This window comes from Anomaloglossus baeobatrachus, chromosome 3 (assembly GCF_048569485.1).
Source record: "Anomaloglossus baeobatrachus isolate aAnoBae1 chromosome 3, aAnoBae1.hap1, whole genome shotgun sequence".
Classification (NCBI taxonomy): Eukaryota; Metazoa; Chordata; class Amphibia; order Anura; family Aromobatidae; genus Anomaloglossus; species Anomaloglossus baeobatrachus.
Window position 1 is genome coordinate 206,285,646 of NC_134355.1, and position 18,763 is coordinate 206,304,408.

Sequence of the window (18,763 nt, forward strand, 5' to 3'; positions counted from 1 at the left end):
ACGTCCCTCCCACTCCAGGAAGTGGACGTTCGCCGCCCACATCAAGGTCGTATGGAAGGTATGTACGTGTGACGGGAGTTAATCGTTTGTGCGGCACATTCAACAAATTGAATGTGCCACACATACGATGGGGGAGTTGCAAATCGCATACGATATCGTATTCGAAATTGCAACGTGTAAAGCAGGCTTAGCACTTGCAGTTGCATGCGACATTCACGTGTGTTTGTGTGCAATATCTTTCTAAGTGCAATATCGTTGACGTTCCCAGCAGTTAAATATGGCAGTTTGGCAGGGCAGGAGACTAGTAAGCTATACAAGCTATTCAAACAAGCATGCATCTTGTTGAATTGTACAACAGTCTTTGTCTCATCTATGCCCTATAGCTAATGCTTTCTTTCACATCTATCTACGTCTTTCACAATCTCTGCATTCTCTCCACATTAATCTCTCATTCCACCCATCTCATGTAGAACACTCAGGCTCTAGTAATATATCCGAGAAACTCTAAACTATTCACAACCCCCATACAACGCACAAAACATACATACGAATCACAGAATGACTTGCTCTTTCTCTTTATGTTTCTACTTGCAGTCACTGGTGGCATTTCCCCTTCCCCTGACCTCTCTTCCATTAATAAATATAACTCTCTTCCCACTGCACATAGAAACCTGCTAATTTTATTAACATTCAGTGCATGCCTTCTACTTTCTCTTTTAATTGTACTCTCTGGAACTTGGGGTCAGTGTGCAGCAAAATTACCTACTGTACATCCACAACTTATTGCTTTCCAATTCCCTTAACATTCTGGCACTCACTGCAACCTGGATCAAGAAGTCAGACACCACCACCACTGCAGCTCTCTCTTATGGTGGGCTACAATTTTTATATACCCCCAGACCGGAGAGCCGGAGAGACAGGTGAAGGTGTTGGTCTGCTACTTTCATCACAGTGTGCTTACCAGGTTTACCCTACTACCCTAATGTATGTGTGTCGACCAGGGATAAGGGGTACTGAGATCCGGGCCAAGGGGTCACTTCTGTGAGTATTACGGTAGCGTGACCCGGTCTGTGATCCCAGGCTCCACAGCAAAAAGATTGTCTGTGACGCCACCCGTTGGTTGCGGTGATGAGATGGTGGCATCGCCGCTGCCTCTGGGGACCGTACCGGGACTGATGATGTGGGGCAGCAAGGTGGGATCCCCTCCACGGGTAGGGGAGGTGTAGTCCCAGACCCCAGTTGGGAGTTGTGGTGATGGCAGGGATTGCAGGGAATAGTACACTCACAGTTTGGTTATCGTGGTGCTGGATGAAGCTGGAGAGATGTGGAGGGTCAGGAATGCAGATGGAAGAAATACTCAGAGTCTTTTGTAAACCAAATTGCTGGTAACTGGTGCCCACAGATGCTGTGAGGACGGGTCCTACACCCGTGCATGTAATTCAGGTGTTGTTCTCCTGCCTGATGTCTGTGTCTGTTTTGTACAAAGGTCCAGACTGAGTGCTGATAGTAGGCACCGGGGGGCCACTACCCTCTCCCGGTCCACTTCGGGTCCCACAAGCGCCTGGCCTATTCCTGAGGCCCTTACTGCCATTTTTCCTAGCCCCACACAGGGGCTGCTTCCAGACCTCTTTCCTCCTGCAGACTGACTACTGCTCAAACTCTGCTCTGCTCTTTCTAAGTTCCTCTCGCCCCCCCTCCCTTTTCCTGGGGAGGGGGTGAGTGGGGCCTGATTGGCTGGTGTGTATTTGTGTGGGAAACTCCCCAAGGGAGAGTGAGATCTGCACCAAAAAGATGGATGCAGACCTCTGTGACACCCTGGTTTTGCCAGGGCGGCACATATGTCTTTGCCTTTGAGGTCCATATCATTAGACCTCCTACAAACCTAACCAATAAACTGAAGAAAGGTGTAGATAAGACAAAAGAGATAGCTAACTTCAAATTCAGACTGGTCTCTGTCCAACAGGCAATCCTTAGCAGTGGGGCTGATACTCTTTAGAAGAAGCCGCAAGGAAAGAATATAACCAGCAATGAAATACTGGAAAAGGAGAGTATATATTATAACACCCAGAATGTGATTGAACAGAAACAATTTACAATAGAAAACATGTGATCACTGCACACCATAAGAAAAAGAAGCATATGCAGGGGCGGACTGGCCCACCAGGAGGTCGGGAGAACACCCGGTGGGCCCCTGCTATTGATGGCCACGCCCCCTAGGCCCCGCCCCCCTACCCCCCCTGGGCCCCTATGGATATGTGTGAGAGGCCCTCACATTGCCGATATGATTAGTGACAATCCCATTCCCTCTGCAGCGGCAAGCAGGGAGAGCGATCTCCCTGCTGTCGCTGTCAGTGCCAGCACCCAGCAAACCCGGTCAAATGCCGGGGCCCTGAGCTGCCGGGGGGGCCCACTCGCGGTGGCAGGAGTGGCGCACCGCTACTCAGGGGTGAGCGGCGCGCTCCCTCTCTTATCATTCTCCCCGCTGTAACTGTCGGCGCTCTGACAGCTCTGCAGCAGAGCGCGGTGACGTCATCACTGCGCGCCTGCTGAGAGGTCAGAGCGAGTGACAGCAATGGACGCGCCGAGGAGATCGGATCAGCGGGGGAACGAGGAGAAGTGAGTATTAATCACTGTATGCTGCATGAGGGTGCCTACTGCTATCCAGCTGTGCGCTGTGCTGTATACAGGCTGTGCTATATTATATAGCACAGCCTGTATATAGCACAGTGCAGAGCCAGATAGCAATAGGCAGCCTCATGTAGCATACAGCTTGTATATAGCCTATATACAAGCTGTATGCTACATGAGGGTGCCTATTGTTATCTGGCTCTGCACTGTGCTATATACAGGCTGTGCTATATACAAGCTGTATACTACATGAGGATACCTAATGCTATTGGCTCTGCACAGTGCTATATACAGGCTGTGCTATATACAAGCTGTATGCTACATGAGGGTGCCTATTGCTATCTGGCTCTGCACTGTGCTATATACAGGCTGTGCTATATACAAGCTGTATACTACATGAGGATACCTAATGCTATTGGCTCTGCACAGTGCTATATAGGGGCTCTGCACTACATGAGGGTGCTTAATGCTATCTAGCTCTGCACTGCGGTATATAGGGGCTATATACTACATGAGGGTGCCTAATGCTATCTGGGTCTGTATTGTGCTATATGTGGGCTGTATACTACATGAAGATGCCTAATGATATATGGGTCTGCATTGTGCTATATGGGGGACTCATCTGTTCAGAAATGCCTATAACCTTCAATGACCTCACTGCTTCACCACCGTGCGGAGCTGCCGCCCCACCACCGTGTGGAGCTGCCGCCCCACCACCGTGCGGAGCTGCCGCCCTACCACCGTGCGGAGCTGCCGCCCCACCAACGTGCGGAGCTGCCGCCTCACCACCGTGCGGAGCTGCCGCCCCACCTACACCCCACCTACTGTGTCCTCCCCATAATCCTATAGAATGTAAGCCCGCAAGGGCAGGGCCCTCTTCCCTCTGTACTAGTCTGTCTACTGTAACTTGTATATGTATTTTGTATGTAACCCCCTTCTCATGTACAGCACCATGGAACTAATGGTGCTCTATAAATAAATAATAATAATAATAATAATGGGGGCTGCTTAATGTTATATGGGGGCTGCATAGTGCATATGGGGGCTACATAATACTATATGGAGGACAATGGGGGCTTCATAACACAATATGGGGGCTGCATACTACTATACCCCCAGAGCTGTATGTCCCCCCCACCCAGGTGCTGTTTACCCCCCAGAGCTGTATGTCCCCTCCACCCAGGTGTTGTTTATCCCCCAGAGCTGTATGTTCCCTCCACCCAGGTGCTTTATTCCCCCTTAGAGCTGTATGTCCCCCCCACCTCAGAGTCACTGCCCTCCCCTAGAGCTGTATGCCCCCCATTGCTGTATACTCCCTTCATCAGTAATATGTATGCCCCCAGCAATGTGTATGTTCCCAGCCTCTCTTGTGATGTATATACAGCAGTGTTAGTGTGCTCTATGTGTGGCCATGTCTGTTAGACAAGCCGGGAGGTGAATGAGGCTGTTGCCGGCTTCCCAATATTAGAAATATATATACAGGATAAATATATAAAAATAATGTGTGTGTGTGTGTGTGTGTGTGTGTGTGTGCATGTATGATGTGTATCTATGTATGTCAGTGTATATGACTGTATCTAGATTTATGTCTATTTATGTGTTTTTGTGAATTTCTCTTTAAATAAGTATGTGTACGTGTGCCTGTATGTCTATGTATCTGTGCATGTCTATGTGTGGATGGGGCCCACTGAGACTATTTCGCCCAGGGCCCACAAAAACCTGGAGCCGGCCCTGCCTGCACCGACCGCGTCGGTATTCAGATGTATGCGTGTCTTTCAGGCGCGCATACATTTGTACAGTGCGGCCGGTGACAGGAGGCAAAGCAGCGCTGATCAGCCCCGCACCGCGAAGTACCGTCATCACCGGGGCTGCAGAGGAGCGCGCCTCAGTCCTGCACCGACTTCATCATCACCGGGCCGCAGCTGCAGGGATGAAGAGGAGGACGCGCAGGCACAGGTAAGCGCTCCAGAGGAGCCGAAGATGTACTTTTATATGAGCGGCTGCAGGTGGGGGAGGAGCAGTGTTATTTTACAAGTGGCATTAAGAATCGGTGGGGGACTTTATGGAGCATATTATGGGTCAGTGGGGGACATAATAGGGCAGTGGGGGACATAATAGGGAAGTAGGGAACATAATAGGGCAGTGGGGAACATAGTAGGGAGGTGGGGAACATAATAGGGCAGTAGGGGACACTATAGGGCAGTGGGGGACATTATAGGGCAGTGGGGGACATTATAGGCCAGTGGGGGACATTATAGGCCAGTGGGGGACATTATAGGGCAGTGGGGGACATTATGAAGCAAATTGGGGCATTATAGGTCAGTGGGGGACGTTATGAAAGAAATTGGGACATTATAGGGCAATGGGGGACATTATGAGGCATCAAAGATTGTGGAAGGCAGCATAGTATAAGGAGGAGGGGGGGAATTTATACAGGGAAGTAGTTGGGGGAGATATTATAAAATGCAAATTTTTGGGGGACATTATGGAAAGGGACACTTTGTGGGGCTATTTTGGAGAGGAGCAGTGTGGGGGGATATTTTGTGCAGGAAGCAATTAAGAACCCCTTCTGATTCCACTTGTTTCCCCAGATATTATTATAGAAAAGGGGCCAGGATGAGGGACATAATTACTATATGGGGCCAGAATGAGGGACATACATTATTAGTTTATTGTGGCACTTGGGGCATAATTACTGTAGGGGCAAATTAGGGGACGTTATTACTGATGAAATATACGTTAATTTTGAGGATACTGACTCCAATGGGGGAACAAGAGTCTGACGTGGTGTAGAAATTGGGGAAATAGAGAGGAATGTGCTCTGGGAGTGATTGGCTTTAGGTGACTGTTATTTTCTGCAGAGTCGCGTCATGCAGGAAGAAGTGATGGCAGTCAGCACCGGATGAAGAGAAAAAGCGAAGATGAATAAAGTCAGCTAGAGACGTCACTGGTAAGTCAGTGTGTTACATGAACACACACACTATACTGTACACTGTATACAGAGCTCCTGTGTATAATGTCACTGGTGAGCACTGTATTACCTATACACTATACACAGAGCTCTTGTGTATTATGGCACTGATGGCAATATTAGTGTTATTAGTGTTGTAGTTTTTATTCAAGATCATTATTATAGTATTATATGTCCTTGTGTGGTAGTAATATGTCGTCTGGTCATGTTGTACTGATATTTGTCTCGTGTGTGGTATTATTTGGTCATTATGTGGTGTGGTAATAGTGTCACGGTATTTCTCCCTTGTATGTGGTTGTATTCGGTCACTATGTGGTCTGATTATGGTGTGGCAGTATTACGTTCTTGTATGTAGTTATAGTCGGTCATTATGTGGTATGGTTATAGTGTTGCGGTATTTCTCCCTTGTATGTGGTAATATTCAGTTACTGTGTGGTCTAATTATGATGTGGTGGTATTACTCTCTGGTATGTGGTTGCTTTTGATCACTATGTGTTGGTAGTATGTTATCTGGTCATAGTGTCGCGGTATTTCTCCCTTGTATGTGGCTGTGTTTGGTCACTGTTTGGTGGTAATATGTGGTCTGGTCACAGTGTGGTGGTATTTCTCCCTTGTATATGGCTGTATTTGGTCACTGGTGGTAATATGTTGTCTGATCACTGTGTGGCGGTATTTATCCCTTGTATGGGTTGTATTTGGTCACTATGTGGTGGTCATATGTTGTCTGGTCACGGTGTGGCGGTATTTCCCCCTTGTATATGGTATTATTGATTTTGGTATAGTGGATTGTGTTGTGTATGGAGATCACTTTTTCTCTTTATAAGGGGGAGATTATTTCCAGTAGAAATTAAATACTTAAACATTTAACCCCTCCCTGCCCTGTGACTATTACACTGCAGTAAATATGCACATACAGAGGTTCTCCAGTGAAAACAAGTAATCACCTTTACTAAGGCCACGTGCACACACTGAGTATTGAGTGCGTTTTTTACCTCAGTATTAGAAGCCTAAACCAGGAGCGGTAAAATCAGAGAAAAAGTGTAATAGAAACACGGGCACCACTTCTGTATTTATCACCCACTCCTGGATTTGGCTACAAATACTGATGTAAGACACTGACCAAATACTGAACGTGTGAACGTGGCCTAAGGATAAGTGATCATTTATTCATCAGTGGGGTCTGATTGCTGGGACCTGCACCGATCGTGCAACTTTTATCCCCCGTTACACTGGAGCTCGTGTCCGACTCAACCCCTGATCCATTCATTCCCTCAGTGGCTGCGAGCGCTGCGCTTGTTATTATCTGGCAGCTCCACAGAGGATGAATGGAGCTGCGGTCACACATCCCACCCCACAGAGGATAAATGGAGCTGCGGTCACACATCCCACCCCACAGAGGATGAATGGAGCTGCGGTCACACATCCCACCCCACAGAGAATGAATGGAGCTGTGGTCACACATCCCACCCCACAGAGGATGAATGGAGCTGCGGTCACACATCCCACCCCACAGAGGATGAATGGAGCTGCGGTCACACATCCCACCTGCCGCTGCAAAAAGTTCCCCAATCTTCCGATCGGTGCGGTTTCCACTGGTCTGGTTTCACCGATCAATAAGTTATCACCAACCTAACCTGTGGATCGGTGATAACTTGTTTTCACCAAAGACCCCATTACTGCAAACTACTATTAATTGTACATCCCAGTTATGGTGCACAATATAGATGTGCAGGAGCCGCCTGTGTATACAGTCAAAGCAGCACAATAATGGGGTTAACACTAATGGGTGTTTATATTTATCTGTAGGGTGGGCCCCTAGAGTCAATCCCCCTGGTGGGCCCCGGACACCCCAGTCCGCCCCTGAGCATATGTGAAGGTAAAATAAGCATTCAGCATGATCCACTTAATGCCTAGTCCCCATATTTTTAAGTGTGCTTTAAAAGCACATTTCTTTAGACAGGCTTATCACCCCACTTCACCAATCTAATTCTCTTCAGTTCCCCCTTCGAAATTTTCCTCAGAAAAGGTCCCTCTTATTTATCTGTTACTACATCCTCCATGCACCCTACAGCACTTTATAACTGTGTGAAGGAAGATCCTGGCTCATGCAGCGTTACATCACAAGCCGTATTTATTATAATAATGGCTGGACAATACCTGACAAGCACCTTCTACCTATGGTATCCCCTCATATCCTTATAGCGGATACACTTACTAGCTGGTCCTCACTCCTCCTATAACTGTTGTACTATGTGTTGCTCTGTAATGTCTCTATTGTGTGTACAAGTCCCCCTGCAGTGTAAAGTTCTGCGCAATATGTTGGAGCTATATTAATTAAAGTATTATTTACTTTGTAGCCTATAACAGAGGTTGAGTGCAAGACTGAGTGAAAGGACTCATGGTAGATTAACCCTTGTAGTCTCACAATATGTAATTTTGGTGTAAAAATAAATAAATAAATAAATAAATTGGCATAGGGACCTCCATATTATGAAACACAGTACGAAAACTTTTTTAGCCCTAAGAAAGTAAATTTCTTCCTTTTGAAGTCACTTCCTGTTTCCACGCCTTAACCCCCAAGTGATGGAGCCTATTTTGACCTTAATAACCAAGCCAATTTTTTTTAAATCTGACCAGTTTCACTTTATGGGGTAATAACTTTGGAAAGCTTCAACAAATCCTACTGATTCGGAGAAAGATTTTTCGTGACATATTGTACTTTATGTTAGTAGTAAATATAGGTGGATATTTTTCAGTTTATTTGTGAAAATATCAGAATTCTGGTGCAAAAATTTTGAAATCTTTTAAATTTTAAACTTTAAATTTTTATATTCTTAAACCAGTTAGTCATGCTGTACAAAATTATTAGTAAACAACATTTCCCATATGTCTACTTTACATCTACATCACTTTTCAAATGCCATTTTATCTTGTTAGTGTGGCGCCCTGGACAAGCCAGGACGTCACAGGTACTGCAACATCACACCCCACACCCCGGTTAGGCACATCAGTCACACACACAAATCCTTGTTGCCTCCCTCCAAGGGCTGATGTCCACACCAGGTGGGGTGGAGCCAGGCGGTTGGCTCCACCCACCGAGGAGTTCACAGTCCTGGAGGCGGGAAAGGACGGAGTTGAGTTAGGGAGAGTGAAGTGGAAGGAGTGAAGTGGTAGTGGAGGAGCAAGAGCAGACTGACCGTGTCCGGGTACATGGCCCGGGCACCCAAGAGCAAGGTTGGCAGACGGTGGTGACCGTCTGCAGGAGAGGCCGATTGACGCACAACTGTATGGACCGGGGACGGGCGGTGGCCCGCCGGTACCGAACCGGGGAGCGAAGAGAAGACAGCACCATTCGGCAGGGCCTACGGACCCCGACCAGGCTAGGAGTCGCCGTTAAACCGGTCAAATCCGTCAGCGACGGGAACCTCCGGGGTTTCCCACCAGCAAAGACCCGACTGAAGGCAACCGCTCAACCGTGAAGGGAAATACAGCTACCGCCACAGCTAGAGTTCCCAGGGCCAGATCCTGCGGGCAAAAAGGGGCTCCTCTGGCAGATACACCGCTGGGGAGTGGGCTATCGGAGGGAAGCCATCACAGGTGCAGGGAGAGACAGTCACTGCCAACCTACCGGGAGTGACCACCGCAGCCGGCTGCGGGACCCGTCCATCCAGCTGTTTGTTTTACCAGAGACTCCGTCTACGTTATTGGCTGAGTGAGTACCACCGTGCCGTCTGGCACTGCGCTGCCCCCGCGACCCTGGACCTCACCAAACCCCACCATCCACCTTACCATCACCATCACCGGGCCCCGGGACCACCAAATCCCCCTACCCACGGAGGGGAGAGAAACATCTCAGCTGCTCCCTGTCATCGCTCCTGGGATCCCCCGTCCAGAGCAGCGGTGGTGTCCCAACCTCACCACAAACCGTGGGTGGCATCACGGACTGACTTCCCCAAACCCAAAAACTTTCCCCTTTCACTCACGGGCAAGGAGCGCCGCTCGAGTCCCCAGATCCAGCCCACCGCTCGAGCCACCGAGCAGCGAGTAGCAAGCAGCAGGCTGCAGCAGCACCGGACCCGAGCGTCAGCGAGAGCGCAGCAGCGACGGCTCCCTCCCCGCCTGTGACAACTTGGAGTCACGAACAGGATCTTACCGTTCTACCGCCCGGTAGAAGTGCGCCTTGTGTCCTGCCGGAGGTGTCCGGCCGAAAATTTTCAGAAGCCGCCATCTTGGGCGCGAAAAGTTCCCCGCTCGACCGTCTTCCCGAGCAGTGGAGGCACGAAAGCCGAAGCTCCGCCCCTGAAGAGGAGGTGCCGGAAAGAAACCAAGGGGGGACGGAAACAAGATGTCTGCGACCAACGGAGCCGCTGGAGGAGCGGTGGACGCAGCCGCAGGAGTGCCTGTAGATGGGAATGGGCCCGGCCGTGCTTTGACCGCAGGAGTGGGAGGGGCCGCGGGTCCCGCCCTTGCTCAGGTGATGCCGTTCTCCTTGTCCTATGTGCCCAGAGCTACCTGGCTGCTGCAGTACGACTGGAAACCTGACACTTTGCAGGTCTTCCGGAAGAAGCTTAGCCCGCTCCTAGAACTGTATCCCGACTGATAGCAGCGTGCAGCGGTAGTGCTGGGGCAGCTAACCGGCACGGCTGAGCAGGAGACGGAGACCTGGGCTGAGGGGGACCGGTCCTTCGTGGCCACTATCTTCGAAAAGCTACAGATTGCCTTTGAGACTCGCACCGGAGCTGAGCTGCGAAAGCAGTTTTACCAATGCCGACAGCGACCTACCGACAGTATTAGAGACTATGCCCTGCGTCTGCAAACTTCTCTCCGTACGCTGAAGCGGGTGGATACCATCAATGATGCTGACAGTAACAAAATGCTGGTAGAGCAGTTCATGCAGGGAATGAGATCCCCGGAGGACCGCAAACAGCTTCGGCTGTGGGCTTTAGAGCGCCCTGATGTGGACTTTGCCGTGTTGAAAGAACGGGCCATTAAAGCTCTACAGCCCCTGGCGTCCGATGTCCCTGGAGCGGCCCCGTGGCCAGCTGAGACGGCTCCCATCGTGGTAGCCCCTTCTCCCCCAGCTCCCGCAGTGCCTGCAACTTCTGGCGGAATGATGGAGGAACTGGCTGCCCAAGTCCGTCGCATGGATGGAGACCTCGCCAAAATCCTCGCCGCACTTCAGCCTCCAACGAGACCCAGGCCCCCGGGGGGGTTACAGCTCACGGACCGCCAAGATGACGTCCCCTGGATGCAGCGGAGGAGGGCTAATGATCCACGGTATGGACCTCCAAACTGTTACAGGTGCAGCAAGCCCGGCCACTACTCCCGACGGTGTCCGTTAAACGAGCAACCCCTGGGGCCAAGGGCCAATCCTCAGGAGTAGAACCCAGTGGCCCCCCCCGACTGGCGTGACCGGTTCATCGGGGCCCGCCCCATCATCCCTCTGGCCGTGGATGGCGTCCCGCTGATGGCGCTCCTGGACACTGGATCTCAGGTAACCACGATGCCATATACACTGTATCAACGGTATTGGGGGGATGATGAACTTGCTGCTGATGGCCTTCCCTTGACCCAAGTGGGGTACAAACGAGTGGCTATGACTGTGGGGTGGACCGAGCTGCAGCACCAAGGAATGATCGTGATGATGAATGACCCCAGCGATCATGACCCGAAGGTAGTGCTAGGAACGAATGTAATGGAGCATTGCATGAGTGAGGTGCTGACCCTACTACAACAGCTGGCCGCCACCGCAGCAGGAAGCCGTAAGAGGGCTGTGCAGCGCGAGATTCGGGCCTTGATGTATCGGCAGCAAGTAAACTCTGCGGGAGGAGAGATTGGGGTAGTGAGAGTGATGGATGTTGCCCCTTTAATTGTGCCTCCCCGGAGCGAAATGATGATATAGTGTAGGGCAGCGGTAGGTCCCCAGGGACATGATTACCCAGCCATGGTAGAGCCCATGTCTTCCAAACACTGCCCCACTGTAATGGCCGCCCAGGGAGTGGTAGACGTTAAGGCTGGGGCCACACGGGGACTACTGCGATCCCCTTGCATGAGACTCGGCTCGTGCTGGCAGTACAGCAGAGCCGAGTCTCATGCTTGTGTCCTTGCAACTGAGGTCCGTTCGTGCGAGCAGACCTCAGCTGCGGGGGGCGGGCCGGCACTCAGGAGGGGAGGGAGGGATTTCTCTCCCTCTCGCCTGCGTAGCCGGCTATAGCCATTCTCGCTCTGCACGCACGGTACATCGGTGTACCGCGAGTGCAGTGCGATTTTTCTCTCGCCCCATTCACTTGAATGGGTGCGAGAGAAAGAGTCTAGCATTACAATCGCAGCATGCTGCGATTGTTTTCTCGGTCCGATTAGGGCTGAGAAAATAATCGCCCATGTGTGCTGACACACAGGCTAGAATTGGTCCGAGGGGAATGCGATGTTTTATCGCACTCCACTCGCACCGATTTTCTCGCCGTGTGGCTTAGGCCAAAGAAGGAGAGAGTGCCCTTGAGAGTGTTAAACTGTGGGGAGGAGGAGGTTAGGCTTCCCCGGTACGCTACCCTTGCCAAGCTGCTTACACTGGACCCCCACGCCATCCAAGAGGCCTTTTCCCGACCTCCCCGCCTTCCGCCAGTCACCACACGTCCCCTGAACGGTTAGACGAGTGGTGTCGAGAGTTACACGTAGGCACTGACGATACCCCCACACATCACAGAGATGGGGTATACCGGGTAGTGCAGGAATATGAGCAAGTTTTCAGCAAACACCCGCTGGATTTTGGGCGGATTAGAGGGGTCCAACACTACATCCCCACCGGCAAACACCCCCCCATTAACCCCTTCACCCCCGGCCACTAAAACACCCTAATGACCGGGCCATTTTTTGCAATTCTGACCAGTGTCACTTTGACAGGTTATAACTCTGGAACGCTTCAACGGATCCTGGCGATTCTGAGATTGTTTTTTCGTGACATATTGTACTTCATGTCAGTGGTAAATTTAGGCCGATATTTTTTGCGTTTATTTGTGAAAATTTAGGAAATTGTGCGGAAATTTTGAAAATTTCGCAATTTTCAAACTTTGAAAATTTATGCCCATAAATCTGAGAGATATGTCACACAAAATAGTTACGAAATAACATTTCCCACTTGTCTACTTTACATCAGCGCAATTTTCGAAAGAAATTTTTTTTTCGTTAGGAAGTTAGAAGGTGTTAAAGTTCATCAGCAATTTCTAATTTTTCCAACAAAATTTACAAAATAATTTTTTTAGGGACCACATCACATTTGAAGTCACTTTGAGAGGCCGAGGTGACAGAAAATACCCAAAAGTGACCCCATTCTAAAAACTGCACCCCTCACACTGCTCAAAACCACATCCAAGAAGTTTATTAACCCTTTAGGTGCTTCACAGGAACCAAAGCAATGTGGAAGGAAAAAATGAAAATTTTACTTTTTAACACAAAAATGTTACTTTAGCCCATAAAATTTTCATTTTTACAAGGGAGAAAAGAGAAAGTGCACCCTACAATTTATTGTGCATTTTCTCCTGAATACGCTGATACCCCATATGGGGTAAAAATCAATTGTTTGGGTGCGCGGCAGAGCTCGGAAGGGAAGGAGCGCCATTTGAATTTTTGAACGCAAAATTAGCTGCACTCATTAGCGGACGCCATGTCGGGTTTGAAGACCCCCTGAGGTGCCTAAACAATGGAGCTCCCCCACAAGTGACCCCATTTTGGAAACTAGAGCCCTCAAATAATTTTTCTAGATGTTTGGTGAGCACTTTGAACACCTGGGGGCTTCACAGAAGTTTATAACGTTGAGCCGTGAAAAGAAAAAAATTTTTTTTTACCACAAAACTGTTGCTTCAACTAGGTAGCTTTTTTTCACAAGGGTATCGGGAAAAAATGCAACATAAAATGTATTGTCCATTTTCTCCTGAGTACGCAGATACCTCATATGTGGTGGAAATCAAATGTTTGGGCACACGGCAGATCTAGAAAGGGAAGGAGCGCCATTTGAATTTTTCAACGCAAAATTAGCTGCACTCATTAGCGGACGCCATGTCAGGTTTGAAGACCCCCTGAGGTGCCTAAACAATGGAGCTCCCCCACAAGTGACCCCATTTTGGAAACTAGAGCCCTCAAATAATTTTTCTAGATGTTTGGTGAGCACTTTGAACACCTGGGGGCTTCACAGAAGTTTATAACGTTGAGCCGTGAAAAGAAAAAAAAATTTTTTTACCACAAAACTGTTGCTTCAACTAGGTAGCTTTTTTTTTCACAAGGGTATCGGGAAAAAATGCAATATAATATGTATTGTCCATTTTCTCCTGAGTACGCAGATACCTCATATGTGGTGGAAATCAAATGTTTGGGCACACGGCAGAGCTCGAAAGGGAAGGAGCGCCATTTGAATTTTTGAACGCAAAATTAGCTGCACTCATTAGCGGACGCCATGTCAAGTTTGAAGACCCCCTGAGGTGCCTAAACAATGGAGCTCCCCCACAAGTGACCCCATTTTGGAAACTAGAGCCCTCAAATAATTTTTCTAGATGTTTGGTGAGCACTTTGAACACCTGGGGGCTTCACAAAAGTTTATAAAGTTGAGCTGTGAAAATATTTTTTTTTTTTTTACCACAAAACTGTTGCTTCAACTAAGTAGCTTTTTTTTCCACAAGGGTATCAGGAAAAAATACACCATGAAATTTATAGTGCATTTTTTCCTGAGTACGACGATACCTCATATGTGGTGGAAAGTAATTGTTTGGGCGCATGGCGGGGCTCAGAAGAGAAGGAGCACCATTTGACAGCAAAATTTGTTTGAATCATTAGCGGATACCATGTCACGTTTGGAGACCCCCTGAGGTGCCTAAACAGTGGAGCTCCCCCACAAGTGACCCCATTTTGGAAACTAGACCCCTCAAGGAGTTTATCTAGATGTTTGGTGAGCCCCAAAGGGCTCCACAGAAGTCGATAATGTTGAGCCATGAATACAATTTTCTTTTGTTTTACCACAGAACTGTTACTTGAACCAGGTAGCTTTTTTTTCACAAGGGTATCAGGAAAAAATGCACCATAAAACGTATTGTGCAATTTCTCCTGAGTACGCAGATACCTCACATGTGGTGGAAAGTAATTGTTGGGCGCATGGCGTGGCTCAGAGGAGAAGGACACCATTTGACAGTAAAATTGGTTGGAATCATTAGCGGACGCCATGTCACGTTTTTAGACCCCCGCTATGGTGCCTAAACAGTAGAGCTCCCCCACAAATTACCCCATTTTGGAACTAGACCCCTCAAGGAATTTATCTAGATGATTAGTGAGCCCCTTGTACCCCCAGGGGCTCCACTGAAAGTTGATAACGTTGAACCGTGAAAATTATTTTTTTTTTTTAAATTTTTGCAGCAACAAGGTAGCTTTTTTTTTTCTTTTTACAATGGTATCAGGAAAAAATGCACCATAAAACGTATTGTGCAATTTTTCCCGAGTACGCAGATACCTCATATGTGGTGGAAATCAATTGTTTGGGCGCATGGCGGGGCTCAGAAGACAAGGAACGCCATTTGACTTTTCAAACGCACAGACGCAGTGCACTGATCGGCCGCTGCAGGAGGCACGGTCGGAAGAGATACAAAAAGCGCTGAGGATACGGAAAAAAAAAAAAAGTCACGCCAAAAATTGAGCAGGGATGCTGATCCGCGCTCAGCGGGACGCACAGACAGATGCGATACTTTTTTTCCGTATCCCCGACGCTTTTTGTATCGCATCAGTCCGTGCGTCCCGCCGAGCGCTGATCAGGGATGCACATAACGGATCGGCATCCCTGCTCAATTTTTGGCGTGACAAAAAGCATCGAGAAACGGAAAAAAAGTCACGCCAAAAATTGAGCAGGGATGCCGATCCGTTATGTGCATCCCTGATCAGCGCTCGGTGGGACGCACGAACTGATGCGATACAAAAAGCGTCGGGGCTACGGAAAAAAAAGTATCGCATCAGTCCGTGCGTCCCGCCGAGCGCTGATCAGGGATGCACATAACGGATCGGCATCCCTGCTCAATTTTTGGCGTGACTTTTTTTTCCGTATCCCCGATGCTTTTTGTCACGCCAAAAATTGAGCAGGGATGCCGATCCGTTATGTGCATCCCTGATCAGCGCTCGGCGGGACGCACGGACTGATGCGATACAAAAAGCGTCGGGGATACGGGAAAAAAAAAGTCCCGCCGAAAACTGACCACGGATGCAGATACGTTATCTGCATCCCTGATCAGCGCTCGGCGGGACGCACGAGGTGTAAAAATGGACAGGGGATAGAGGAAAAAAAAGAAAAAAAAAGTTATACTCACAGTACCCAGAGGATTAGCAGGAGGAACAGCTTTACAGCAGCAGCAGGCAGGAAGTTGGACAGCTCAGCAGAAGACCCAGGAAGAAGGACCCAGCGATGGAGGCAGATGTGAACGGCTGGTGAAGACAGGTAAGAGGACGTCGGGGGGACAGCAGAGGGGGAGGGGGAGAGCAGAGGGGGACAGCAGAGGGGGAGGGGGAGAGCAGAGGGGGAGAGCAGAGGTGGAGGGAGATACCGGAGGAGCTGCAGAATAGAGATCACGGGGGAGGCCGGCAGATTGGGATGTCGGGGGGCAGATCGGGATGTCGGGGGGGCAGATCGGGATGTCGGGGGGGCAGATCGGGATGTCGGGGGGGCAGATCGCAGGGGGGCACGGGCAGGGGCCATTACGGGAGCGCGCAGGAGCAATCACAAGAGCACGCAGGGGCTGCAAGGAGAGCAGAGGAGGAGGGAGATACCGGAGGAGCTGCAGAATAGAGATGGCGGGGGGCAGATCGGGATGTCGGGGGGGCAGATCGGGATGTTGGGGGGCAGATCGGGATGTCGGGGGGGCAGATCGCAGGGGGGCACGGGCAGGGGCCATTACGGGAGCACGCAGGAGCAATCACAAGAGCGCGCAGGGGCTGCAAGGAGAGCAGAGGAGGAGGGAGATACCGGAGGAGCTGCAGAATAGAGATGGCGGGGTGCAGATCGGGATATCGGGGGGGCAGATCGGGATGTCGGGGGGGCAGATCGCAGGTGGGCACGAGCAGGGGCAATCACAAGAGCGCGCAGGGGCTGCAAGGTGAGCACAATACTCACCGCTCCTGCTCCGTGACGTGACAGCAGCGGCAGCAGCAGCGGTGGCGTGGTACCACTAGTACCAGCCAGTGCTGCACGCTGCAGACATGTTGGGGGAGGGTCCCCAGACCAGTACAGGCCTGGGGAGGGTGGCCACCGGCAGATCAGACCGCCCCACTGCACACTGATTGGAGCAATTGCGCGTCATAGCACAATCACTCCAGTCAGTGCTGCAGGGGCTGGGGGCGGCATGTTTGAGATCCACCTATGATCTGCTGTACCTGCTACAGCACATCATAGCCGGATCTCATAGTATCGCACTAATTCCGGCATTATTTTTACCGAAATCAGTACGAAAGATGTGGTTGGCGGTTCAGATTTGAACAGCCAATCACATCGATCGCCGATGGGGGGTGGCGATGCCACCCCCCCTGGGGTGAAGCAAAGGTCCCCTGCTGTAAGAAACAGCAGGGGACATCATTTGAAAGCCGTTGCTATGGCCACGGCAATCAAATGAACTTTAGGCCGTAAAATTACGTCCCTGGTCGTTAAGTCACGTTAAAATAGGACGTAATTTTACTGCCCGCGGTCGTGAAGGGGTTAAGGAGAGGTATAGACCTATCCCGCCCGCACACTACCAATGCGCCAAAGACATGTTGAAGAACATGAAAGAGGCGGGGGTTATTCGGGATAGCTGCAGTCCCTGGGCAGCTCCGCTGGTGCTGGTCAAGAAAAAGGATGGCACCATGAGAATGTGTGTGGATTACCGGAAGATCAACCAGATAACGCATAAAGATGCCTATCCTCTGCCCCGTATTGAAGAATCTCTAGCCGCGCTGAGAACCGCTAGCTACTTCTCTACCCTTGACCTCACCAGCGGGTACTGGCAGGTGGCCGTGGCGCCCAAAGACCGTGAGAAGACCGCCTTCGCTACTCCCATGGAACTCTGCGAGTTCAACAGCATGCCGTTCGGGCTGTGCAACGCCCCTGGAACCTTCCAACGGCTAATGGAATGCTGTCTGGGACATCTGAATTTTGAGACCGTCTTGTTGTACCTGGACAATGTAATTGTGTACTCACAGACGTATTAAGCCCACCTGGAGCACCTAGTTGAGGTGTTTGCGTCCCTTGCCAAGTATGGGATGAAATTGAAACCCTCCAAATGTCACCTGTTGAAGCCCAGGGTGCAGTACCTCGGACATGTGGTGGGTGCGGAAGGCGTCGCCCCAGATCCAGAGAAGATCACTGCCATACAAGACTGGCCGAGACCGACCACGGTGAGGGAGGTGAGACAGTTCCTGGGTCTGGTGGGCTATTACCGCCGCTTCATTAAGGGGTACACGAAAATGGCTGCTCCCATGCAAGACCTCCTCGTGGGACAGACCAAGGGTGGTAGACCTCCTGGAACCCCATTGCCGTGGGGGGAAAAGCATGAAGAATCCTTTCGCCAGCTGAAGACGGTTTTGACCGGGGAAGAAATCCTAGCGTACCCCGACTACAGCCTCCCATTCATCCTCTACACCGATGCCAGCAATGTGGGCTTGGGGGCGGTATTATCCCAGGTCCAAGATGGAAGGGAGAAGGTAATCGCTTATGTTAGCCGAAAACTCCGACCTACGGAAAGGAACCCTGAGAACTACAGCTCTTTCAAGCTCGAGCTCTTAGCACTGGTGTGGGCTATCACCGAGTGGTTCTGCCATTACCTAGCAGCAGCCAAGTTCACCGCTTACACGGACAATAACCCATTAACCCATCTGGATACAGCTAAGCTGGGTGCCTTGGAGCAGCGGTGGGTGGCCAGGCTAGCCAATTACGACTTCACCATCAAATACCGGGCCGGCCGTACAAATGCTAATGCCGATGCACTCTCCCGGATGCCTTACTGGTCAGAAGAGGGGTCGGATGATGATGACCTCGAAGAGATTGAGTTGCCTGCGTTTCACCGGCCGCTAGTTGAGAAGTTGCGTGTCCATCAGCAACAGGTGAACCTAGACCCACTGCCCAGTCAGGGGTGGCAAGAAGCTCAGGACCAGGCACCTGCTGTCCGCTTG

General features: G+C 50.3%; 1 protein-coding gene across 1 annotated transcript in view; it reads right to left on the reverse strand.

Annotated features, from left to right (window-relative positions):
* The window catches only part of PCNX2 (pecanex 2), a 1,407,555-nt gene that overhangs the window by 1,330,044 nt on the left and 58,748 nt on the right, over positions 1 to 18,763 (reverse strand). The gene's annotated exons all lie outside the window — the stretch shown is intronic.